At 45.7% G+C, this 22,744-nt stretch overlaps 2 long non-coding RNA genes across 2 annotated transcripts; one reads left to right on the top strand and one right to left on the bottom strand.

The window, feature by feature from the left end:
- Positions 1–1,043: 1,043 nt before the first annotated feature.
- Positions 1,044–1,788, bottom strand: LOC146789618 (uncharacterized). The gene is made up of 3 exons (XR_014969833.1): positions 1,695–1,788; positions 1,534–1,590; positions 1,044–1,453 (listed from the first exon to the last, which is right to left on the bottom strand). It is a non-coding gene; the product is annotated as an uncharacterized LOC146789618 (long non-coding RNA).
- Positions 1,789–3,431: 1,643 nt separating this feature from the next.
- LOC146789619 (uncharacterized) lies at positions 3,432–4,185 on the top strand. Its single transcript, XR_014969834.1, has 3 exons — positions 3,432–3,525; positions 3,630–3,686; positions 3,767–4,185. It is a non-coding gene; the product is annotated as an uncharacterized LOC146789619 (long non-coding RNA).
- The last annotated feature ends 18,559 nt before the right edge of the window (positions 4,186–22,744 follow it).

Consider the following 22,744-nt stretch of genomic DNA (forward strand, 5'->3'; position numbering starts at 1 on the left):
CTCCCTCAAGTGGGTCAACAGGTCTGCCCGGTCGTTGATAAGTTTTTTATAGATCGAGGAGATTGTGCTGTCAGGCACGTAGCTATCGAGCACCCTGTCCTCCAGTGGGGAATTTTCCGGGATAGCAGTAGCATCAGGGAAAACCGAGCACAACGCATGACGGACCTGAGCATACCGGAAGTACTCCCTATCGCTCAGCTTATATTCCGCTTTCAGCATTTCAAACGTTTTAAACTCCCCTTTCACCCAGAGATCACTCACCTTACATATGCCAATCATATCCCATTTCTCAAATCCTTTAGTTCTCCACAAACAGCCCAGCCCTTCTGAAGCGTACAGTGGGGTCGCTCGAGTCAGGCGGTCCTTCCAACCCATCGCGGCATTAGCAGCATGCCACACACGTACCGCTATCTTGGTTGGGCCGGTCAACTGCACACCAGGTGACTGCGAATAGAGTGCTCTATTATAATCCCCCCCAGGCAATAGCATTTTATCCATCTCGAACGCCGGGTTCAGGGCCGGTCCGTACATCCCGTGGTTCACCGCCGCCAATTGGGACGCCCAATAGTATCGCTTGATATCGGGGAGTGCAATACCCCCATCATACCAAGGGAGTGTCAATTTTGCAAGAGCGATTCGTGATCGCCCGTCCCAAAACAACTGCCTCTGCAAGCTCTCCACCTCACGGAAGTAGCGGGCCGGTTTGACGTCGAGTGTATTTTGCAGTGCATATAGGAATCGTGGTAGCGACATTATTTTAAACAACGCCGCGCATCCGAGCGGCGAAAGCGGGAGCCGTCGCCACCTCGAGATGTCCACCCTCAGTCGTTGGAGTGGGGGGAGTAAGTTCCGCTCATAACGGGCCACCGGGTCTAAGGATATGAATACCCCCAGGTACTTAAACCCTGACTGCGAAATCTGGATAGGGCAGCCACTCGGGAGGAGAGGTATATGAAAAAACAGTCACAGTGGAGCAGTTTATCTTAATAAAAACACAAGTATGTGAGTATACACTTAAATCGAGTTATGACAACACCTTATTGAGATACACAAATGACCTCATTTAATCATATTCAGCATAGAAAAGGGTCAACATTTCAACCTATTAAATAGACAAATGCATGTCACAATCATCATTTTCAATTACTACGGGTGTAAGTGAAGTGAAAAGTGCAACATAAATCGGGATAAGTGCAGACAAAGTGAAGGGGAAGGTCGTGTGTTTTAGAACATCCAAAATGAATTTGAAGACCTAACCTGCCACTCGAATGGCAATAACACAAATGCAATAACATTAGCAAGAAAAGCAGTTGTACAATCACTGTCAGTCTTGTGTATTAAACAAAGGGAAAAGTCGTCGACGTTTCGACCCCTAATCGAGCCAGCAATTAGGAAATCTTGGAAGCGGGGTCTTCTTCAGGACCAGCGGGGGGTAGGGAAGAAGGACTTACACCTAGAGATAATGAGTAGTATTAATACGGTGTGTCTCTAGGATCATTAATTGTCATGAGGTAGAAATAAGATGATATTTACCAGCAACAGCAAGGAAAACTCATGCTGGATTATTTGTGGAGTGGGCCCGAACGGCTCCTAAAACAAAACAAAAACAAAAAGACGGAACAAGGGGAGATTGTACATCTGTATGAGGTCTCAATTGGGGCCTGTTGGCCAAAGCAAGATGGTGTATTACTCACCATTCAATGTTGAACAACCGGTGCTATTGATGGCAATATTCTTGTCGGTATGTGATGAATCACAGTGGGCAGTGGTTCAAAAGTAACCAACGCTGGGGGGGTAAAGAAATTGAATTTCAAATCACCACTTAGTTTGAAGATGTACCAAAACCAAATAAGGTACAAACATCAAAGGACCCACACAAGTGACGGGAAAACTATGGGGGCAAATGTATCTAAAAAGGTCTAAAAAGGGAGTCACCGTGAGGGGACATCAAGGGTAACTATGGGCAGCGCTGCGGGGTTTGGAGGATATGAATCCGCTAAATTTAAGAAGAACATCCAGCGTGTTATGGACTTAACACGTAACAAGCCCCAACCTCTGAAAGCCCGGACAATAAGTATGAGGCAGGCGAAGATGAGAGATTAAGCTCGCAGCGTTTCACAAAATCAAAACTTGAAAAAATATATAAAACCGCCTAACGGCTCTAAAGCATGGAAACTAATTACATATGGTTCTTATTATAACTCAACCCAACTACGATGTGGCCAACAACGGAAGAATAGCAAATGGAGAGGTGAAGAGGGGCAGCTTCTAATCTCTTAGTGGAGCAAAAAGAAAGTGAGAAGCGCGGTGAATTGCAATCTCTTGGAAGACGCGCGCTTGCTCCGCGGCATGACATACCTCCCAGGTAGCGTCGACAACATCTGACAGCTAACCCTGGGAAGTGTCAGGTCGCTCATTAAGTAACTGACGAAAACAAGTACGTCAGCAAGAGGCACGTGACGAGCCCATTGGACCGGGGCAGGGGGTGTGTCTGTAACAACGCAGCTGAAAGCTCAGATGCTGCAAAACTGAAAGTGTTAACCCGTGATCGACAGACAGCGTTCAAAGGCGCGCGAAGGGCACTTAAATGTGTCAATTGAAACTGCTGTGTTACAGCTTACACTCTAAGTTTCTTGTTTACAACATTGAAGCATAATATTTTCAGCGTTGTGCGTTAATGCAAAAAATAGGTAAAGCCACTTAGTCAAATGTACGTCAGCTTGAAAACCATGAACATGAAAAACAAATCATAGAGCAGCATATAAAATAGAGGCTGACGTACTTGTTTTCGTCAGTTACTTAATGAGCGACCTGACACTTCCCAGGGTTAGCTGTCAGATGTTGTCGACGCTACCTGAGAGGTATGTCATGCCGCGGAGCAAGCGCGCGTCTTCCAAGAGATTGCAATTCACCGCGCTTCTCACTTTCTTTTTGCTCCACTAAGAGATTAGAAGCTGCCCCTCTTCACCTCTCCATTTGCTATTCTTCCGTTGTTGGCCACATCGTAGTTGGGTTGAGTTATAATAAGAACCATATGTAATTAGTTTCCATGCTTTAGAGCCGTTAGGCGGTTTTATATATTTTTTCAAGTTTTGATTTTGTGAAACGCTGCGAGCTTAATCTCTCATCTTCGCCTGCCTCATACTTATTGTCCGGGCTTTCAGAGGTTGGGGCTTGTTACGTGTTAAGTCCATAACACGCTGGATGTTCTTCTTAAATTTAGCGGATTCATATCCTCCAAACCCCGCAGCGCTGCCCATAGTTACCCTTGATGTCCCCTCACGGTGACTCCCTTTTTAGACCTTTTTAGATACATTTGCCCCCATAGTTTTCCCGTCACTTGTGTGGGTCCTTTGATGTTTGTACCTTATTTGGTTTTGGTACATCTTCAAACTAAGTGGTGATTTGAAATTCAATTTCTTTACCCCCCCAGCGTTGGTTACTTTTGAACCACTGCCCACTGTGATTCATCACATACCGACAAGAATATTGCCATCAATAGCACCGGTTGTTCAACATTGAATGGTGAGTAATACACCATCTTGCTTTGGCCAACAGGCCCCAATTGAGACCTCATACAGATGTACAATCTCCCCTTGTTCCGTCTTTTTGTTTTTGTTTTGTTTTAGGAGCCGTTCGGGCCCACTCCACAAATAATCCAGCATGAGTTTTCCTTGCTGTTGCTGGTAAATATCATCTTATTTCTACCTCATGACAATTAATGATCCTAGAGACACACCGTATTAATACTACTCATTATCTCTAGGTGTAAGTCCTTCTTCCCTACCCCCCGCTGGTCCTGAAGAAGACCCCGCTTCCAAGATTTCCTAATTGCTGGCTCGATTAGGGGTCGAAACGTCGACGACTTTTCCCTTTGTTTAATACACAAGACTGACAGTGATTGTACAACTGCTTTTCTTGCTAATGTTATTGCATTTGTGTTATTGCCATTCGAGTGGCAGGTTAGGTCTTCAAATTCATTTTGGATGTTCTAAAACACACGACCTTCCCCTTCACTTTGTCTGCACTTATCCCGATTTATGTTGCACTTTTCACTTCACTTACACCCGTAGTAATTGAAAATGATGATTGTGACATGCATTTGTCTATTTAATAGGTTGAAATGTTGACCCTTTTCTATGCTGAATATGATTAAATGAGGTCATTTGTGTATCTCAATAAGGTGTTGTCATAACTCGATTTAAGTGTATACTCACATACTTGTGTTTTTATTAAGATAAACTGCTCCACTGTGACTGTTTTTTCATATACCAATCTATACACCCGAGTCCAGTGGTCTATCGGGTTACCCCATTGAAACATAACAACTCGGGAGGAGAGGAGCATCCCCAGAGAGAACATAGACGCATACCTTGGCCCAGTTGATGACCAAACCGGAGTTACGACCAAATGAGGTCAGAACGTCGACTAGCACAATCAAAGACTGCTGAAGAGATGTGAGGTATAGGAGAATGTCGTCCGCATAAAGAGAGATGCGGTCCTCAAATTCAGGTGTCCACCTAATGCCACACAATGAGGGCTCCCATCGTAACCAGGCAGCCAGAGGCTCCAATGCAAGTGCGAAGAGGAGGGGCGACAATGGACAACCCTGCCGCGTGCCTCTTCCCAACTCGAAGGGCGCCGACGCTCTGCCATTCACCACTACCTGAGCCAACGGTTCCTCATACAGCAACTTCACCCAACCGATAAACCCGGGGCCAAAACCAAATTTCGCGAGCGCCGCCCAAAGATACGGCCATTCTAGGGTATCAAATGCCATTGTGGCATCCAAAGACGCCAAAACGGCCGGTTCACGTATGTACGCCGCTCTGGCGAGCACTCCATGAAGACGTCGCAGGTTCAGAGCCGTATTACGGTGGGGTATGAAACCGGACTGGTCCGGATGGATCAAGTCGCCAACGACCCTAACCAGACGATTAGCCAAAACCTTAGCCAGAATTTTAGGCTCAGCATTTAACAATGAGATGGGCCTGTAAGAAATACACCAATCCCGTGGTTTCCCCTCCTTGTCAGACGCTGATCATAGGGGAGGGAGCCCACGTCACGTGCCTCAAGGAACATGTCGCAGAGATGAGGCGCCATCTTGTCCGGGCGCAGCTTATACAGTTCAATGGAAGGCCGTTGGGACCCATGGCCTTGCCAGAAGCGACCGAGCGAATAGCCAAATCAATCTCATCAGGCGACAACGTCGCATCCATCAGTACCCTGTCCGCCTCTGACAAAGACGGCAACGCAATATCTCTCAGCAACAGATGAGAGTCATCCTCAAGGCCATCCGAGACTGGAGAATACACCTCGCGGAAATTATTCGCGAAACATTCAACAATTTCCACAGGGTCAGTCACACGCACGCCATCCGTTCTCTCAATAACCGGCACCACTCGACTCGCTCTCTCCTTCTTGTCCAACCATGCAATCAATTTTCCAGCCTTATCCCCCACATCGTATAAGCGCTCTTGTTGCTCCCTACTCATCACTTTGGCAGCATCAGTAACCAACGCTTTATAGTCAAGCTGCTTGAGACTGAGAACATGCAGCTTATCATTCGTAACACCCAACTCCAGGTCCCCCTCCAACTTGGCTATTTCGTTTTCAAGGTGAACCACCTCTTCAGTTTTGATTTTCTTGGAGTGGGAAATTAGAGAAAGTGCTTGCCCACGGATCACTGTTTTAAAGGCTTCCCACAACGAGACAGCAGATGACACTGACCCCACATTTTCATTGAAATAGCGCTCAAGGGACTTGACCAGGTCCGCTCGGATTTTAGGATTACGCAGGTACCAGGGATTAATCGGTGCTACCCTCCCCTCAGCCCCGGGGACGACCTCAATGTGCAACCGCACTGGGGAATGGTCAGAAATACCCCGGGCCAGATGTCTTACTTCCCTAATCATCACAGCTTGGGCCGCCGGCATAAGGACATAGTCAAGTCTCGCTAAACTGCCATGAGCCCCTGAGTGGAAAGTGTATTGCGCCTGCCCCGGGTGCATCAGTCTCCAGCAATCTATCAGCCCGAGGGTATCTATAAACCCACTCAGCCAGGCCTGTGCCCCCGGGAGGTCCCTGGGAGGGTGACGATCCGCCCTACCGGATACGACAGAATTAAAATCGCCCCCCCATCACCAGAACCCCCCCGGGAGCCCCAAGACCATTCGCCCCAAATCAGCGAAAGTTAGGGCCTGCAACCCCGGTGGGACATATACAAAAACAAGCGATACGGTTCTGCCCTCCCATCGGCCTACAAGTGCAGCAAACCGCCCTCTAGCATCATGAATCACGTCGCCAACCTCCAACGGGAGAGAGGTTCTAATCAAGATGCCCAACCCCCGCGAGCCAGAAGTGAAACCAGAATGAGCAACAAGACGGTACCCCCGCCTATTCATAGCATGGCAAGAATTCCCAATTAGATGCGTTTCCTGCAGAAAGACAATGTCTGGCGACAGCCGTGTCAAGAACTGCAGCACTACTTCACGTTTAATCCTATCCCCCAAGCCATTCACATTCCACGAAAGTACTCTCAATCCCCTACCCCCCATCCCAACCCCGCACACAACTCCCCCCCCAGAGTACGCGAACCCGACCACCAGTCGTATAGCGTTACGTTGCCTTGTAGAACATTCAAACAGTCCCCAACTCCCCCCCTCCCCTCCAACATTCCAGTTACAACTCCCCCCTCCCTGCACCCCTGCGTGAGCCTGTGTAGCCCCCCCAACTTGCAGTGTGCCTGTCGCCCTAGCATTAACTAAGCTACAAAAAGGGGAAACCCCAGAGGAGGAAAGAGCCTCACTGAGCACCCCACAACCCCGGGCATTTAAGGATAAGGCACTGAGTAAAAACATCGAACCAAAATATGGAAGTGTCATCGCAATGTTCAGTCACCGGGAACCAAAGTCTATTCCTGTCCAGCCAGGCCCACTCCGTTCTCCTCGGTCGGTTCCTCTCGACTTCGCCGCTGGGGCAGGGTATCAAGCCAATCTCCTACCTCCTCCGGCCGATCGAAAAAATATGTCCGATCCTCAAACTCAACTCGCAACCTGGCCGGAAGGAGCATCGCATATTTCAGGTCCATGTCTCTCAATCGCCGTTTAACACCCATGAACCCCTGTCGCTGCTTTTGGACCGATTGTGTAAAGTCCGGGTAGAAACTTATATTAGTGTTCTCAAACTTCGTCGGCCCACTCACCCTCGAGGCCTGCAGGATAGCGTCTCTGTCCCTGAAATGAAAAATTCTGGCAATGAGTGGCCGTGGAGGAGCGCCCGGTTTCGGCTTACCACCCGGAACTCTATGGGCCCGTTCGACCGCAAAGAATTTACTCAATCCCTTGGGTGCGAGATGGTTGATCACGAGGTCTTCCACGAAGAGGTCAGCCACAGGGACCTCCGATTTCTCCGGTACCCCAATTATGCTCACATTATTCCGCCGAGCCCTACTTTCAAAATCCTCCAGCCGACGGACAGACACATCATTGGACGTCCGCAGATTGCGAACCTCGGTTTGCAGGTCAGACACGTCCGTTGCCAGGCTCGACGTTGTCATACCCAAGGATTTGACCTTCTCATTGGTTTGTGAAAGGTCCGCTCTGACAAGTTTAACGTCGATCAAAACCGTGTCCAATTTATGGGCCAAGGTGTCGAATTGCTGGCCGACTGCTGCTTTCATCTCATCGATGGCGCCCATGACGTCCTGCAATGTTAACTCCATAGACGATCCGATTTTAAACTTTTTATGCGAATAGAACTCTTGTGTTTGGAGACTCTCACTTTGATTTTGCGGGATGTTTTACCAAAGTACAGTAAGCCGCATGGGCGTTTGATTATATAGATGACATTGTTACTATTGCAATCCCCATTGTATCTTAGTGATATAGGTTTACCTGAATGAGGGTGGTGGATAGTGTTGCCAGTTATAACGTTATGGCAATTTACACAATTGTAACATTTACGCATGCCCTTGAACTGATAATTATTTGCTGTACTGCTCTGAGACAACATGTCTTTGATATTTTTGCTCCGTGTGTCTCGATCACCTTTGAGACGCGGTTGCGGGTTACGGTTGTAGGCTGAAGAGCTGATCCTAGTTTCCACTAAATTGTGGTGAAACTTGATTACTTGATTACGTGACCTCGACATCCTCGAGGCACCCTCTTCCCGCATCAATAGTATAGTCCCACTGTAAATACAGGAGGGTATTTTTTCATCTAACCAAGGGTAGGATACACCTTAGCGTGTGTAGACCGCCCGGGTTAGCACCATCGGTCCTGAAGAAAACCTGGAGATTTTTTCCATTAAGGTTGAAACATGTAGACCTACTTCACTTTGTTCACTTCACACTTTTTTCGATACCACAGGTCAATCTAACCTCATATGGTATCCCCAATCTATTTTTTAACATTGTTCAATTGCTCCATGAATAAAAAAACATTTTGATAGCGAGTTAAATTTGACCAATTTTTGATTCACCTTTAGCACTTGCACCACACACAAAAAATACCAGCTCCACTGTAGTCAGGTGTCGTAGCACACCCGGATGGCACTCGGCTCTCCGGGTGGGACCCCGATGATGAAGCATGTCACCAACTAAGTTGGTGAGTGAGGGGTCTTCTAAAAGAAAGGTTATACTTTCTCCTTTCAGTGCACCTCTCTTTATTCTTGAGGTATTGAATTACCTTTGAGGGTGTACTCCTTCCATTGTTTGTTAAAATACGTGAATAAGGGGTCATAAGCAAACAGGTCGTTAAAGTCAGTTTCGTGTGTTTAAATAGTTCCCATCTTGCTTTAATGATTTTGCGAATTTTAACTGAATTGGTTGAATATGTAGATACGAAAACATGACATTTTTGACTACTTCTAGGTGTGGTGGATAATTGCTCCATGCGTTTCTTGGCGCGCGTTTTAATCATAGCTGATTCCAACACATTGTCAGGATATCCACGTTGTTTAAATTTATCACATTGTGTCTGCAAGGCTGATTCTAACTGATTGGTATCTGATACAATTATTTTGATCCTGAGTAGCTGCGAATAGGGAAGGTTGCGAATCAACGATGGAGAATGAAAACTTGAAAACAACAACAAGTTGTTCCTATCAGTAGGTTTGGAATACACCGAGTTAGATAAAACATTATTGTTTTTAGTGATGAGTACGTCCAAGAATGATAGATTATCTGCGCTAATGTTGTGTGTGAACTTGATACGGGCATTTTTCAAATTCAGATCCTCAATTTGTGTTTCCAATAAGTTCTTGGAGCTTTTCCAAATTAAAAATATATCGTCAATGAATCTGACATAAAATGCCAGGTTCGAGCTCCATAGATGGTTAGAAAAGATGTGATCATGTTCAATCTTTGACATGAATGTGTTGGCGTAGGCTGGGGCACCAGAAAAGCCCATCGAAGTTCCACTAGTTTGAAGATAAAAATCCTCTTTCCATTGTAGGTAACTGTGCTGCAGGCAAAATGTAAGGAGTTCCAACACAAAAACTTTATTAACACCAATTTCTGGTAATTGAAGTAAGGCCCATTCACTGGCCTCAATGCCTTCTTTTAATGGTATTGATGTGTACAAAGATGTCACGTCAATGGTGCAAAGTAGCCACGATTCTGAGAAGTGTTCATTGGCGTTAAGGAGATTGAGAAAATGAGTGGTATCCTTGACAAAGCTCTTCCACGTTTGAACAAATTTTTTGAGGAAATGATCAACAAATTGACCAGCTGGCATGAAAATGGAATCGCAACCAGAGACTATAGGTCTGAATGGCGGATCATGTAAAGATTTATGAACTTTAGGGAGCATGTATAGTTTGGGTCTTCTAGGATAAGACACAAACAGAAATCTCCGGATTTTAGGGGTAATCCATGACATCTCTTCCACTTGTTTAAGTATTTGAGAGAGGGTCTCTTGTATCATTGCAGTTGGATCTTGGTCTAGTTTAATGTTTCATCTTGAAGGTGAAGAGATACTTTGTATTCATAAAAAGCTCTATCCATAATGACCAAAGCTCCTCCCTTATCTGCAAGTTGAATGTAAGTCTGTCGTCCTTGGCTAGTTGTTTGATAATAGCCACTTCGTGTTTCTTCAAGTTGTTTTTAGTTGGCGTGTGTAATTTCCATCCTTTACGAATCAAGGTTTCAAAGGAATCAAGGAATTTATGAGAAACCAGGGGCATGAATGTGCTTTTAGGCTTGAATGCACACATTTCTGACTGAGTATCATCCAAGATCTGCACATGATTCCTTCGTACTGTGGAACAGCACCATACCCCAGCTGATGTCACAACGACTACTGGAGAAGGCCTGGCTTGTAGGTAAATTTAATCTGTCCTAACTTTGTGTGGGTAATTTCAGGTAGTATGACCTGAAAGTTTTTAACTCATTGTTGCACTTCTATCTGTCTTCCATCTAGGAAACTCAGCGTACCCCAACTGGCCATGGTTGTTGGCACCACTGAGGAATCCTAGTACACAATGGAAGTCTGCTTCAATGAGGCCCATGGAAGAATGTGGTGGCCAGTGGAGTGGACATTTGAGCTCCTGAAAGCCAGATTCAGATGTCTGGACAAGACTGGGGGAGCCCTCCTCTACTCACCCGGGAAGGTGTGTGAGATCACCATCGTCTGCTGCATGCTCCACAAGATAGCAATGTGATGAAACATCCTTTATATCGCAGAGGAGGAAGACCATCAAGAGCCACCCGGTGAGGAACCTGAAATGCCAAATGATGATGATAGTGATGAAGAGTAAGGAGCTGACTTGCAATAAAATCTCAATTCAATCTTATTCTCATGAGTGTAAGCATGGTATGGGATGTCATCACTTTGAAGATCATACCAACTCTTGTTGGGATGATGAGAGGAGGATTTTCAAGAAATGTACAAGGAATATGAAGCTCTGGCAAAATCAAGTACTTCTCACCCTTCCCACCATTTACACCTATAAACACCACAACACACACCTAAAATAATTACACAATTACCATAATTAATTACTAATCAATTAATTTAAATTAATTAACAACTAAAAATTCAACTATAACTAATAAATTAATTTACACATTTAACACTATAACATCACAATTAACACAAATATTAATAAAAAAAATATTCAATACATTTTATATAATTAAATCACTTCCCACCCTATTCCTCTATAAACCCACAACCTGCTGTGGAACTTAAAATGCAAATTTCAAATAAAAAAATAATAATAACTACAATAAATAATCAATACATTTTATATAATTTAATTATTTCCCACCCTATTCCCCTATAAACCCACAACCGGCTACCGCATCTAAAATGCAAAATTCAATAAAAAAAGTTATAACTACTATCAATAATCAATAATCTTTATATAATTAAATTACTTCCCACCCTATTCCCCTATAAACCCACAACCCGCTACGGAACTAAAAACGCAAAATAAAATTGAAATAAAATTAACAGCTACTAACATTTTAACACATATAATAAAAATACAAAGAATTCTTATAAAAAAAAATCACACACATATAAAATATATACTAAAATACATAACATCAATTAAAAATATATATTTTTAACAAAGTTACTTTTACAAACGATAGTAAATACTTCGATATTTTTTTAATCGATATTACTTACCTAAAATCGATTTTTCGGTCGATTTTCCAGACCTACAATATTTTTACCTCGATATTTGTGCGATTCGATATTTCTTCCTTGATATTCTTTCTTTGCACCCAATAAACTATAAGGTAGCAGTAAAAAAAATTACCACTAAATGAAATTAAAACAAATTCTATCTTCCTATAGAAATACATGGGAAATCATTCAAAATTTTTGAACTAATGTATTGAAAAATGTAAAAAATAATTAAACATGTAAAACATGTCAGAAAATGCTGAAAAAAGTAGAGCAATTGTGTAGCATAATTTGTAAATTATAATTTAACTAATAGTATACAATATATACAATTATTTAATATATACTGAAAAACATGTTAAAATTATGTTGAAAATATGCATATCAAACAATGTAAGAAATTTTAAAACAAATGTTAATCAATGGAAAAAAAGTGAAACATGTACAACAGACAATACTATTTAAATTTTATTTTCATTTCTATGTAATAATAAAACTTTATACATTTTTTACCTATAAATAAAAGTTTATTTTTAAGTTGAAATATATGTTTAAAAATGTTGAATTACTCATTAAATATACTTTGAAAACATAAATAAAATTAAAGAAATGTTACATGTTTTTACTCTATAAAATATGTAATGAACAATATTATTTATTACAAACAAGCTTTTTTTTACTACATTTCTAAACACCAAAAATATCAATTAAATAACATAAATGATATATTATACATACAAATACAATTGAAACAAAGTGATTCACACTAAAATAATAAAACTAGATAATCATGCTCCAACATAAAAATTTTAAATAAACTTTTGGACACCAAAGTGGTGACATTTATTATTCCCAATCCAATGTAAACCAATTTAGGGAAGGTGTTGGACACTAAAGGAAATGAATGAACTATTCTCACTTCAAAAGTTTGTGGAATGTAAGGGACACAACAAGGATGAAATTTACTATTACCGCTCCAATCTAAACCAATTTGCAGAAGGTGTTGGACACTAAAGGTGTGACATTTAGGGGTCTATTAGGATGGCGGGCGGAAAAGCACCCGACCGCCATGGAAGCGGAAAACAACCGCCCGCCGGCACCATGGGAAAACCGGCTGCCAAATTAGGATCAACCGCCCAAAAAAGATGACCGCAGCGGAACGAGGCCAAGAAAAACCGCCTGTCGTGGGCAGAGATGGCCAAAAAATCCATCCACGGCAGTCGGATTCGCGGTGGAAAAGCACCAACTCACCGCAAGTATAGCGGAGACACCGCGCCGGAAATCAGGATATCTCCGATGGTCCACCGGTAAGTACCGCTGTCTCCGACTGCTGCGGTCGCACACTGGGATGAATGGGAGAGCCAGTGGAAGAGCTGAAGCACAACCACCGCAGCGGATGATCTGTGAAAAATATGGCGGACGAAGCAAAAAACCCACAAGAAGGCCAAAATGTGCACACAGAAAACTAGCCAGGCCCCCCCAATACACAAAAAACAACCCCAATGACACAACCACAGGGCAAACAGAAAAACACATATCCCAGGACAACACACCTGACAGTAACACCCCAACTGGACACACCCACATAGCTGGGTATAAAACCAGTCCCTTCCCTGACCACAATCTTTTGCAATACCCCAGGAGAGAAGGGACACATACCCCAGCTGACAGGAGAGGCAAAGGACACAACATCACTAGCCACACCACACACAGCCCCACCACCACCTCCACACCTGCACAACTAACCCCCCTGTACAACACACACCATACACAGCACATCCACAACCACCACTCACACCCCTGCACCCACAACCACTTTGCACACCACACACCATGGCCACACAGAAAATGCCCAAATTCACTGAGAGTGAGTTGAAGGTTATGGTAGATGAGATAGTCAGAGTGGAACCACAGCTTTTTGGTACCCTGGTCCAACAGACACCATTAGCCACAAGGACACAAATGTGGGCAAGGATAATCCAAAGGGTCAATGCTGTAGGGACCACCCCAAGATTAAAAAAGGAGATCATGAAGCGGTGGCATGATCAGATGAGGGTGGTCAAGAAGAGGAGGAGCAAGAACCATGAGCTGGCTCAGAGGACTGGCAGTGGCCCTCCCATTCCACAAAAACCATTCACAGAATGGGAGGAGAAGGTGCTTGCCATACTGCATCCAGAGAGTCTCACAGGAGTAGCCGAGGGAGTGGAGGCTGGTAAGTACAAACAAATGACTACCGCCACTCTGCTATGTTCTGTCTCGCACAACTACAAAGCTAACCCACCTAGGACACATACCATCCATCTGCACCACACACTCACAAAAACATGGCTCACAGATCCAACATTCACCCACTCCCATTCTCCCCAAATATAGCTACCAACATTACCATGGGGGCATGTGTACAGGCAGACAGCACTACAACTCCCACCAGGCCCCCTGTCCCACAGCCTACCAAGATGGATTCCTCCCACCACCCCACCCAGAAGGATGTGTCAGCCATTACACAACCCACATCAAACTCACAGGTAGGTAGCCATCTTCACTGGGAGGGTACTTGGGGGTGGGGTCCTGCACCACTACTCCCACCATGCCACCTGTACCACATTCTACCAAGATGGATCCCTCCCACCACCGCACCCAGAAGCATGTGTCAGCCATTACACAATCCACATCAAACTCACAGGTAGGTAGCCATCTTCCCTGGGAGGGTGTCTGGGGGTGGGGGGCCTGCATCGCTACTCCCACCATGCCCCCTGTCCCACAGCCTACCAAGATGGATCCCTCACACCACCCCAACCAGCAGCATGTGTCAGACATTACACAACCCACATCAAACTCACAGGTAGGTAGCCATCTTCCCTGGGAGGGTGTCTGGGGTGGGAGGCCTGCACCACAATTCCCACCATGCCCCCTGTCCCACAGCCTACCAAGATGAATCCCTCCCACCACCCCACCCAGAAGCATTTGTCAGCCATTACACAACCCACATCAAACTCACAGGTAGGTAGCCATCTTCCCTGGGAGGGTGTCTGGGGTGGGGGGCCTGTACCACTACTCCCACCATGCCCCTTCTCCCACACCTCAGCAGGATGGAGCCCTCCCCCAGCAGTTGGAAGCCAGTACATCACCCTCATCAAACGTACAGGTGGGTAGCCATCTTCACAGTGAGGGTGTTTGTTGGTGGGAGGCCTGAACTAATACTCCCAACATTCCCTCTGTCCCACACCTGAGCAGGATGGAGCCCTCCCTCCACCCCATCCAGAAGCAGTTGGAAGGCATTGCAGTACACCAAACAAACTTACAGGTAGGTAGCCATCTTCCCTGGGAGGGTGTCTGGAGTGGGGTGCCTGTACCACTACTCCCGCCATGCCCCTTGTCCCACACCTCAGCAGGATGGAGCCCTCCCCCCCAGCAGTTGGAAGCCATTACATCACCCTCATCAAACTTACAGGTAGATATCCATCTTCACAGTGAGGGTGTTTGTGGGTGGGAGGCTTGCACTACTACTCCCAACATTCCCTCTGTCCCACACCTGAGCAGGATGGAGCCCTCCCTCCACCCAACCCAGAAGCAGTTGGAAGCCAGCACAGTACACCAAACAAACTTACAGGTAAGTAGCCAGTACATGCACCCACCCATTTGTCACAAATTAAATGGTGCCATATGACAACACCAGCCCTGTCATTGCACAAAGAGGCATACTTACTACATTGCTAAGTACAGTGTGCACACAGGTAAGCTAAGGAAACTGTCACAGCCACCAAAGTGTGACACACCAATGCACAAGTAGAAAAAGGTCAGGGCACAATCATGCACAGCACCTAGTTATATGTGCATCGCCATGGGGCAAGTGCAACAAGGACCATTTGAAAAATATGAAAGCATGTGTGGTGGTACAAATCAAGATATGCACATGACAGGACAAAGGTATGCAGGAGATGACAATGGCCAGTCCATGGCTAGATGTAATGTCTGCCAGGTCAGACAAATAAATAATGAGTTCTCAATCAAACACATGTTGTGCCAGGCCCTGGATGGCAACAAGTCCCTGTAATCCTTAATTGTGCACGGGTCGCATGGTATGCCTTGACACCTCACACCATGGACAAGTAATGCCTGTACCACTGCATCATGTCAGGAAGCACAGTAGTGCACATAGTCAACAATGTGATGATCTGTCAATTGTGCAGTTTACAAAAAGTGAATGACACACAGCTAACACAAAGCTTGCCGGGTGCACTACAATGACCATTTCCCATCTGACCCACAGGTGACCAAGAACTCACTGCAGAGGACAACACCAGCAACCTGCAGTGCCAGTATCCCCCCCGGTACCTGGACTCTTGGATGTTGACTCCCAGGATTCCATGGACGATGAGCTTGAGGCCGGCCCATCTGGTGTGCCAGGGAGCAACAGGTCCCAGGACCCCATCATACCCCCACCACATCTCACCAACAACAACTTCACAGCAGACCCTTGCTGTCACGGCCTGTGTGGCCACCGCCACCACCACCACTACCACCTGTGCTGCCAGCAACACTCTCCCTGTCCCAGAGGATGACCAGCACACACCACCGACGGAGGAGGGCAGGGAGAGGATGCGGGTGCCCACAGTGATGAGGCAACAGGTCCGTGGCAGCAGGGTAGGTGAAAGGGGCAGGGTCACCCACAGACACCAGGAGGCTGGGACCCATTCCCTGGAACACATCACCAGAGTCCTGGGCGCATAAGAACAGGCCTAGGGATGAACGGGCCGGTTGGACGAACTGTTGCACGAGCTCATCCTGCTGATGAGGTCCATCGACACGTGCATGGGACAAATCATGGACCTTTTGGGCCAGCAAGTGGCGGTACTGACAGGCATGCACCACAGACACCTCTACCTCCCTCTGGTGGGCCGCACGATGAGTTCACCATCCTCCCCTGCGCCCACAGAGAGGGGTGAGTCCTCAGACCCCACTGGCCCTGCAGCAGGCCCCCCCCTGCTAAACGACGAAGGGGCCATCCCAAGAGGACCCTGGGAGTATCTGGAGGCCACGCACCTGCCAGACGCCAGTCACAGAGCCAGCCATGATGGCAACCCTCTCCACCTCTGCATTGACTTTTTGGACTGTCCTTCCCCACACTGCCTTGTGAATGCCATCTGTCTGTTGGACTGCGTCACCACAGCAATGTGGTGACTACTTGACTATCTCATCTACCACAACTGTCAACTCACTTCTCCACCCCACCCCCAATGGAAATGTACACCCCCCTCGTATCTCACCATTGCAAATAAAATATCCTTACACACATGTTGCCATGTCTGCTACGTATTTATTGCAGGATGTACAGTCCTCAACATGATCACAATGTACCAGGAGCATGGGCTGTATGTAGGCAAGGAGAAGTCGAAGGCACCTAGGGAAACACAACAGAACTACTTCCACTGGTCTGGGTGTAGCATCACCGACATCACACAACCCCGACCATCAGGATAACCCAACATGCACATGTCACAATGGCCAACAAGTGTCAACATACACGTCCTGTAGATGTTCCCAGATGACCTGTCCCAGAAACATTGCCAGCCACCACTGAGTCTACAACTGGCTGCTGCTACAATTCTCACATGCCCCTTCACGTCAACAGCAATATCAGCAGACAATGGGTATGTTGCACATTGACACCCACCTTCAAGTGAAGTAGCGGGTGATGAGCTGTTCACGCAGGTCAACACCTTCCTCCTCTCCACTGTCCTCATCACTGGACGGGACTTGGTTTGCAGGCTGGGGCCTTGGGTCCTCACCATCATACAGGAGCAGGGGAATCTCCTTGCGAATGGCTAGGTTGTGGAGCATGCAGCATGCCACTACAATCTGACACACCTTCCTGGGCGAGTATGCCAGTGCACCTCCGGTCTTGTCCAGGCAGCGGAAACGTGACTTGAGCAGACCAAAAGCGCGCTCCACCACACGACGTGTCCTCCCATAGGCCACATTGTAGCGGACTTCAACCGGGGACCTGGGATTCCGCAGTGGGCTCAGCAACCAGGGATGGTTGGGATATTCAGAGTCACCTAGGTATGACAAACACAAATAGACATTGCAATGTCGCAGAGGCTGAGGGCAGCAGGTCACACACCCAGCACGCCACACGACTAGGCATACTCACCCACAATCCATGCATGCTCGGGAAGAAGATTGACGACATTTTTGTATTGTGGAATGGCTCAGAAACTCTACTGTTAACAGCTATTGAAGAATTGAATCAAGTCGATGACAGAATTGGCTTTACGTATAACATCAACAAAAGGGAAATACCATTTCTAGACGTCTTGGTCATTAACAATGAAGGCAATCTTGACACTAAAGTATTTACCAAACCAACTGACAAAAACAATTTTTTACATTTCTCAAGTTTTCATCAGCCTTCACTGAAGCATCATCTACCATTTTCACAACTGTTACGTCTCAAAAGAATTTCTTCTAATCCGGATTATTACAATCAATCCAAAACTACTACCATTCAAAAATTCAGACAAAGAGGATATCCTGAAACCACCTTAAATAACGCACAGGAAAGAGTCCGGAAACTCGAACGTAAACAGCTACTGACAGTACAACACAAAAACGAAACACAAAGACCAGTATTCATTTCTAAATTCTCTACCAGAAGTTTTAACATCAAGAAAATTATTCTGAAACACTGGCCACTACTCACGCAAGAAGAAGATTTCAGAGGAATTTTTCACAACATCCCAAGATTCGCGTACAAACGTACCCGCAATCTTAAGGAATTGCTCAAACCCAAAGAAGAGGTTACCAATGTAAAGTACCGAGGAACTATACCGTGTCACAATCGTAGTAATTGCAATGCCATAATTAAGGGCAGGGAAATATTTCATCCAACAAAAGGAACGAAAATAAAACTACGAGTATCAGGTACATGCGACAGCAGCAACGTGATATACATGTTGAAATGCCCGTGCGGTCTATCCTACGTGGGGAAAACACAAAGAAAACTAAAAACCCGAATCATTGAACATAAAAGTAACATCAGACTCAAGAATACTAAATCCACGGTCGCTTTACATTTCACTGAACACCATCATAATCCCAGTCAATTGCGTTTCTGCATATTAGAACAGGTACCTATTCTCCCTGGAAGAGACAATTCTCAACACCTTCTGAGAAGAGAAATATTTTGGATGACCCATCTGAATACGCTTCAACCGAAAGGATTAAATGAACGTTTTGAATTACACTGTTTTTTGTAAACCAATTCTGATATAATGGATACCGTTTAAATAATGGAGATATCCATCACCACCAGTTTTCAGATTCACATTGATGTTAAAAGTCTCAAGATACAAGTATTTTTTTGCTTCTTACCCTTCAGCAATAACACATTGATCTCTTTCTATTATCGTTGTTTTTACAATCCTTTAACATCATGGGATTTGACATTTGTGCACACATTATCACCACTGTACCCACCCCCACTACTTTTCACATTTCATTCGTATGTCATTAATGGATAAGGGAGCGCTATCACAGTTCTTCAGTACCTTTTTAAGTGGTGCACCAGAACGGCGATTTTTCAAATATTCAGTGCACTCATCATTGGCCATCGTGTTGTAGATGTCTCCCACATCTACACGTAGGAGACACAATTATCATTCCTTTTTTTTCCCCTTTTCATCATCCCAAAACTTTATTGAACAAACAGATAGACATTTATTACTCTCCGTGCAAAAATCGGAACATTTACACATTACCGCCGATTTTTATGCATTCTAAAGGCCAATTCATTGGCAATCACAGTTTTAGTCAGCACACGTTTTTGCTATCTAAACATTATTTTAGACACGCATCTTCGTATCCACGACGGCACAGTCTTTTTTCACTTTTCATTACCACGTGATGAGTGACTCATTGTACCGCGAATATACAAGGAAGTAAACACTTCCCGTTTACTAACGAACGGCTTCACAACGCCACCTGACTGAATTCCCATCGTGGTAAGATTTTAAACAACCGTTTTCACAGTCAATACAGCTCTCAGAATCTTTATCGCATTCCCCGTTTACTGAATAGTACCTGTAATCTTCTTTTCAGACAGTCTCGTCTATCATTTTCCATGCCTGTGGTTTGCCACGACAGATTGATAGAATTTGATGCTCACCTCATGACAGGTTAGTTTAAACCCCGATTCGATTCACCCGGTAGTTCTGTTACCGTTCACAGCACCTAAGTTCGTTTTTTTACTTTTATCCCGCACGAATACTTTTTCAACAGGAGTTTCGTTCCATCCTTTCTTTCACGCCGTCACAGTTTAAGCTCACGTTAATTTTTCGAAATAGTTCCCGCACAAACACACACAATATAGACATCCACATAATGTGTTCGCCACCATCTAATGCATGAACTTAACATCTTCACAGTCCGGTACTCTTCCGCTCACAATCCATTGTACTTTCTCAAACATCAAATATGGTTGCTAGTATAACATTTTTGATTTTCTTCATGAAATTTGTGTTGCATCTTGTTATTTGAATAAAATGTTTTATGCTTTCAGAAATGTAAGTCCCCTGAAGAAGGGTTCGCCCGAAATGCATAGGGCTGAAATAATTTGAATTCGGGTTGAAACACTTCGAATTTGTTGAAAATAAATATGGGCAATACTATGCAAGAAATAGTATGAATGTCAAAGAAACTGAATACAACTTGAATTAAAGAACATCTTGCTCAACAACTTATTAACACTTGGATCATCATTATTTGAATTTTGATAATAACGGAGTGCTGAGTAAAGGACGTTACTCCCACGGGAGACAACGCATTCATCCCCGGGAAGAAGATTAGCCATCAGCTGGGGCACAATGCTGTTCTGAGGGATGTAGGAGTCATGGGCCGAGCTGGGGAATTTGGCACACACGTGCGAGATGGTCATATCTGCCAGGCACACCACCTGCACATTGATGGAGTGGCAATGCTTGTGATTGCGGTAAATGTGCTCACTTGCCTGTGGTGGTACAAGCCCAACATGGGTGCAATCAATGGCCCCAACAACATTGGGGATGTGTCCAAGGGGACAGAAGTCTCCCTTCACAGCTGGCAATTCAGTACCCCTGGGGAAATGAATCTATCTGTCCTTGTATAGCATCATGGAGGAAAGTACATCATGCAGCACCATGCTGAACATCGGTTGTGACATCCCACCAGCGCTGGCCACTGTCTCTTGGAACGATCCAGTGGCAAAGAAATGCAGGGCTGCCATCACCTTATAAGTAGGGGTGAACGCTGATGGATATGTCCTGCGGGGCTGCAGGTGGGGCTCCAACAGATCACAAAGGGTTTTCAGGGTGGCTCTGTCCAGGTGACATTTCCGTATGATCTCAACAGCCTCCATGTGCTCCAGCACCGTCAAGTGACAAATCTAATTTGGCCTCCTCCTAGTGGATATGATAGTGAACACATGTCAAAGCAATACATCATGAGATGTGCACAGCACATCACATTCTGGATGACACAACAAAAACAATGACTGACATCAACCTTGACTAACAGACCAGCTCACATGTAGGGACACCTTCATGTGCACAAAGGCCACACCTGTCAACTTACACAAGACAAGTACCTCAAACACCACCTTGGTCAATGTGAATGCACATAGGGATACGGCCACATTTCAAATGGGCACACCTGGGAGTATAGCATCCATCAAATGTGTAACTAATCTAACCCACTGTCTCATACCTAACTGCTGTACCTGTCACACCTCAATGCATCATTATAACCTGGCACACATCCACCACACAGTGACCACAGTCGGCGCAGGACTGACGAATGAGCGCATGAGCAAACATGAGAGGCAATGCAACATAGTTCATCATTCATTGAGATGCGCATCGCTGTGATTGTCACTGCACCTCAACACATTGACATGTGCACACATTGTAGAGTCCAGAACAGCCCTGTCCTGCCTACACCAACATCAAATCCATAAGTGACATGTGAGTGGGTACAGGCCAATCTGCGAAACACACACACAAACATAGCATGTGTAGCCATCAGTGGAGTAAATGGGAGATTGGCCTCGTGTGCACAGTGATGTTCCATTGACCATCTTGGCACTGTGCCCTGTTGATGTTTGACAGATGGGCATTGCGATTGCCTGCCACCAGCACCCCCATTCACACAAGTGCAGTAGTGTTAGGCATAGAGACATGGGGAAATGGCGGTGGGCATGCTCTGCCACCCAAATCGCGGTGCCTCGTGTCAATGCATGGCACCCATATCGCGGTAGCTACCGCCTGGCCCTGGCGGTGTGTCACCAGCACCCCCATTCACACAAATGCGGTAGTCATAGACATGGAGATATGGGGAAATGGTGGTGGGCATGCTCTGCCACCCATATCGCTGTAGCTACTGCCTGGCCCTAGCGGTGTGTTACCAGCACCCCCATTCACACAAGTGCGGTAGTCATAGGCTGGAGACATGGCGGTGGGCATGCTCTGCCGCTACAATTGTAGTAGCTCACACCGGGTCCCTGAGGTGTGTCACCGCCATGGAGCTTGCTCTAGAGCCAATGCAAAGCTCGAAAGCGGTGGCATGATGCAATTTTGAAGATTGCAGCAGGTGTGCTCCGCCACCGCGGAGGTGGACATTGGCTGCATTTGAAAGATGCACCATCGCAGTAGCGCACCCCGGGCCCCAGCACTGTGTCACCACCATGGAGCTTGCCCTAGAGCCAATGCGAAGCTCGATAGCGGTGGTATGATGCAATTTTGAAGATCGTGGTAGGCGTGCTCTGCCACCGCGGAGGTGGACATTGGCTGCATTTGAAAGATGCACCTTCACGGTAGCGCACCCCGGGCCTCAGCGTTGTGTCACCACCATGGAGCATGCTCTTCCAGCCAATGGGAGATATGATTGTGGCGACATGATGCTATTTTGAAGATCACGGTGGGTGTGCTCCGCCACTGTTGATATGTACATGCCTCTGCAATGTCAACTACACACGCGTCACCCAGGAGTTGTGTGCCTGTTGTTTTGATTGTTCATCTCTGTGTATGTGGTTGTATGCCCATGTGTGACGGTAATAGGCTGTGTCCGGCATGGTC

Source organism: Triturus cristatus, chromosome 10, assembly GCF_964204655.1.
Source record: "Triturus cristatus chromosome 10, aTriCri1.1, whole genome shotgun sequence".
Classification (NCBI taxonomy): Eukaryota; Metazoa; Chordata; class Amphibia; order Caudata; family Salamandridae; genus Triturus; species Triturus cristatus.